Source organism: Fukomys damarensis, unplaced genomic scaffold, assembly GCF_012274545.1.
Source record: "Fukomys damarensis isolate Sample0158 unplaced genomic scaffold, DMR_v1.0_HiC HiC_scaffold_19, whole genome shotgun sequence".
NCBI classification, from domain to species: domain Eukaryota; kingdom Metazoa; phylum Chordata; class Mammalia; order Rodentia; family Bathyergidae; genus Fukomys; species Fukomys damarensis.
Genome location: NW_022900931.1, coordinates 58,994,942 through 58,999,498, shown reverse-complemented (window position 1 = coordinate 58,999,498; position 4,557 = coordinate 58,994,942). Strand labels below are relative to the sequence as shown.

Sequence of the window (4,557 nt, the reverse complement as noted above, 5' to 3'; positions counted from 1 at the left end):
AATTTAGGGCCAGGTATATAGCTTAGTGGCACCACGCCTGCCTGGCAAGTGTTAAGGTCCTGACTTTGATCCCTGGTAGTGAGGAGAAAAAAGAACCTAGGTTTAATCAACACCACAAGCAATAAATACAATCAAATAAGCCAGGTATAGTGTTGCATGCCTATAATCTCTACACTGTGGGACTCTGAGGCAGGAGGAGTGGAATTTTGAGCCCAGCCTGGGCAACTTAGTGAGACTCTTGTCACAATATTAAAAAAGGGTTGGAGGGCTGGGGATTTAGCTGAGTGGTGCCACTGCCTGTCTCACAAGCGCAAGGTTCTGAGTTTGATCCCCAGTACCAAAAAAAAAAAAAGGATTGGGGTTATATTTCTAACTCAGTATGAAAGTTCTGGGTTCGCACACACACACACACACACACACACACACACTCACACATGCATGCACACACACAAATAAGAATAAAAATTTAAAAGTCAGCCAGGTGTGGTAGCATGTGCCAGTAATCTCAGTACTCAGAAGGCTAAAGAAGATTGTCACCAGTTCAAGGCCAGCTTGGGGTACATAGTGAATTCAAAAGCAGCCTGAACTACACAGCAAACTGTTAAAAAAAAAAAAAAAAAAAACACACACACACACACACACAAAACCTCCCTCCCCAGGCTAGGCTTGTCTAGCATGCATGCACCAGGCCCTGGGTTTAATCCCCAGCACCACAAAAACAAACAAACAACTAAAAACAGCCAGACAGAAGACAACAGTTCAGAAAAAAAAAACAGCCAGGGAGCCAAATGAAAACTTGTAATCCTAGCACTCTAGGAAGCTAAAGCAGGAGGATCACAAGTTCAAGACCAGCATGTGCTACATACTGAGCTGAAACCAGCCTGGATTACATGGCAAGCCCATATCTCAAAAAGGAAAAACAAAAGAAATTCCCAACAAGCCCACATTTTAATGATCCAAACTGTCACAAAATCACTGCTTGATTTCAGGAAACCCTGTCAACATGCCCCTTGGCAGGTCCTAGAGAAGACTTTGGTTCACAGCTCAACCTCCCTGTAACCTCAGACTCACCATGCTCCTACAAGGTCATCAACACCCTCTGGAGCAACCATCACCTAGAAAGCTATCTCTGCCCCAGGCGTGCCAGCTCCCAGTGGTCCCTCCCGCACTAGGCACTCTTACTGAACAGGTTACTGAGGTCATGATGGGAGAACCACCTGATTCTCCAACAGAAGCTCCTTATTTACCATCACAACCTGTGTAGCCCTGTCCTGCAAGGTCCATGCCGACATTTGGCCATCTGAAAAGCCTCACCCTGCCCTCCTTCTTCACCTGGTGACAGCAGACCGGCCGGAAGGTGACTGAATCTAATGTGGTACTGAGACAGTGAGACTCACACAGTGCAAACCTCAATGTCCCAGCAGGAAAAGGAACTGGGAATCCTGGCCTCATTACCACCAGGCTTTAATCACCAAGCAGCGACTTGAAGCCATGAGTCACAGACTAAGAGCCCAGAGATACAACTTGAGCAGAGGCCCCTCATGGCAGCCTCCCAGGGCCGCACCCCACCATGGCCTCTGATGCTCAGCTCCTCACTGGAAGCTGAGGGCTCCCCAAAAGGCAGAAGACTGACAAATGTGCTCAGAGGGCAGGCAGGCACCATAAATAAGAGGATTTATTAACAGACACTGACAGCACCATCTACGCGAAATCTTTCCTTTTCTAAACTCAACTGAAAGGCAAGCGCTATGACAAATGGGAGCTGATAAATCAGGGAATTGAAGAAAATTACCAGACCAAGGTGGAAAGCCACTTCTGAAGCAAAGCTGCTGTGTGTAACAGTCCTGACTCCCACACTACTGCTCCTATTTTCCCAGAAAAGTAAGATGTCGACATTTTGTGTGTGTGAAATCTCCCTTATAAGTGCTGGCTACTAACTTAGAAGTAAATTTACGGGGAGCTGGGATGTAGCTAGCTCAGGGGTAGCACGCACAGGCTCTGGGTTCAATCCTTAATAACATAGGAAAAAGGAAAATTTTTAAGGCCTGGGGATATAGCTCACTGCCAAAGCAGTTGCCTAGTATGCACAAGGCCTTTGGTTCAATTTCCTGCACACACACACACACACACACACAAAAACCCGAAATTAAAGTTTCTGTGCATCAAACAATCAAACAAGCATCTAAGTGGGCATGGTAACACATCCCTGTAATCCCAGCACTCTGAGAGGCTGAAACAGAAGAATCCCAAATTCCAGCCCAGCCCAGGCAACTTAACAAGATTCTATCTCAAAAGTAAAAAAAAATTTAAAAGGTGGGAGATATGTCTCAGTGCGAAGGTCCTGGGTTCAACCCTCTGGTACAGGAAAAAAAGAAAAGAAAAAAGACATTTATAACTACCTTGTCATCTCTTTATTGCTTTGTGACTGCAACCTATTAAATGTGAATTCCATAAAAGCAAAGATTTGCCTGGGAATAATAAATCAGAACATCAGAATAAATACTTTATCAGAATAAATATTTATGTGTTCCAACAACAACAACAAAAAAGCTAATATTCTTTAAAATAAAAAAGGTGGTTTTTGGTTCCTGAAACAGAGGCATCCAAAAGACCCAAAGCCAGAATGCTGCTTCAAAAAAGAAATGTTAAGGCCACAACCCCAACAGAAGGGGGGTGTGTGTGTGTGTGTGTGTGTGTGTGTGTGTGTGTGTGAGTGGGTGCGCGAGCGGGCGCGCGCAAGCGGTATGTGAGAAATCCTTTCCTTGACAACTCAAGGCTCCATCTCACTCAGTTAAGGGCTGATTCCTCATCACAGCCTTGATCATATTGGAAAAGACACAAATGCTCCCTGTCTCTTGCCATGCAATGTGCAGTACCACCAAGGACTGTAAGCAGGAAGCCCATTCCCAAATGTGGCCTTTGACCTGGGACCAGAAACACCAACCAAAATAAACCTTTCCTCATGACTTTTTGAAAAAATCCTAGCTGGGCTTGGCAGCTCACACCCGTAATCTCAACTGCTTTGGAAGTTAAGGCAGGAGAGTCACAAAGGCCTGTCTCAAGAGGCCTGGGGATGCAGTTTAGCATTCCTTGGGTTCAATCCCATGTGGAGGGGGCGCCTGTATGATTTGCCTCCTTTGTTTGTACTCACTCTGATTCAGCCAAACTGGACATTCTGTTTCTCATTTCTCCTTGAACAAGGTAGAAATGAGTTCAACCTTGCACCAGGTGGGTTTTTTTTTTTTTTTTTTTTTGGGTACCAGGGATTGAACTCAGGTCCTTGTGCTTGCAAGGCAGGCAGCAGAACCAATGAGCTAAATAACCGGTCCCTGCACCTGGTGGTCTCTCATTGAAACCCTCTTCTTCCGGATACCCACACAACTCACTCCCTCGCCTCCAAACCCTGCTCAAATTACATGCCTTCAGACCCATCCTGATCACCCTACTAAAAGTCCACTCAGGGCTGCCTATTCTCTTCCTCTGCTGTATTTCCCCTCTGGGCACCCTGGAGCTCACCACAGGCTAAGTATCCCTTATCCAAAATTCTCGGGACCAGAGCTATTTTAGAGTTCAGATATTTAAGGATTTTGGAATATGTACACATATATAGTGAGCTATATTGGGGATGAGACCCAAGAATATGAAACACATTTATGTTTCATATACATCATATATACACATATACACATATTCTAAAAATAAGTTTTATAAAATATTTTTAGTGCATTTGTGTTTAGACTTCAATCTGTCACCTAAAGTCAGCTATAAAATTTTCTTCTCATGACATCATTTTGCACTTTAAAAGTTTCAGCTCTAATCCCAGTACGCAGGAAGCTGAGGCAGGAGGATCACCACAAATCGAGGTTAGCCTGGGCTACACAGTTAAGTTGAGGCCAGCCTGAACTACATAGCCGAGACCCTATCACAGGGGGGAAAAAAAAAGAGGAGTCAGGCATGGTGGCGCATGCCTGTAATCCCAGCACTCAGGAGGCTGAGGCAGGAGAATCACTGTGAGTTTGAGACCAGCCTGGGCTACGCAGTAAGTTCCAGGTCAGCCTCAACTACATAGTGAGACCCTGTCTCAAAAAACCAAAAACAAAACAAAACAACCAAAGGGCTGGTGATTTAGCTCAGTGGTGCCACACCTGCCTTGCAAGGGCAAGGTCCTGAGTTTGATCTCTGATGGTACCAAAAACAAAACAAGTTCCAGATCTGAGGTCTGAGGAAGGTAGCTCAATGGCAAAGTACAGTGGTGGCAACCCTTTGGCACACGTTACTGTGTTTCTCTTTTGAGATAAAAGTGTTAATGTAGAGTTATTTTTTTCTAAACTAAAACCTCAGTATTCAGGTTTAACTGTAGTGTTGGCACTTTGCAAAAAATAAGCGGGTTTTGGGTTGCAGTTTGACATTTGGTCTCTAATAGCTTTGCCATCACTGCTTTAGGGAAAAAGAAGTTTCTCATTCGGGAACGTTTTATATGTGTGTGTGTGTGTGTGTGTGTGTGTGTGTATACATGTATATATGTATATGCGTGTTTTTGTGCACGTGTATAGATAT

At 44.5% G+C, this 4,557-nt stretch overlaps 1 protein-coding gene across 4 annotated transcripts in view; it reads right to left on the bottom strand.

The window, feature by feature from the left end:
* Supt5h (SPT5 homolog, DSIF elongation factor subunit) overlaps positions 1 to 4,557 on the bottom strand; it is a 24,990-nt gene that overhangs the window by 19,151 nt on the left and 1,282 nt on the right. The window lies entirely within an intron of this gene.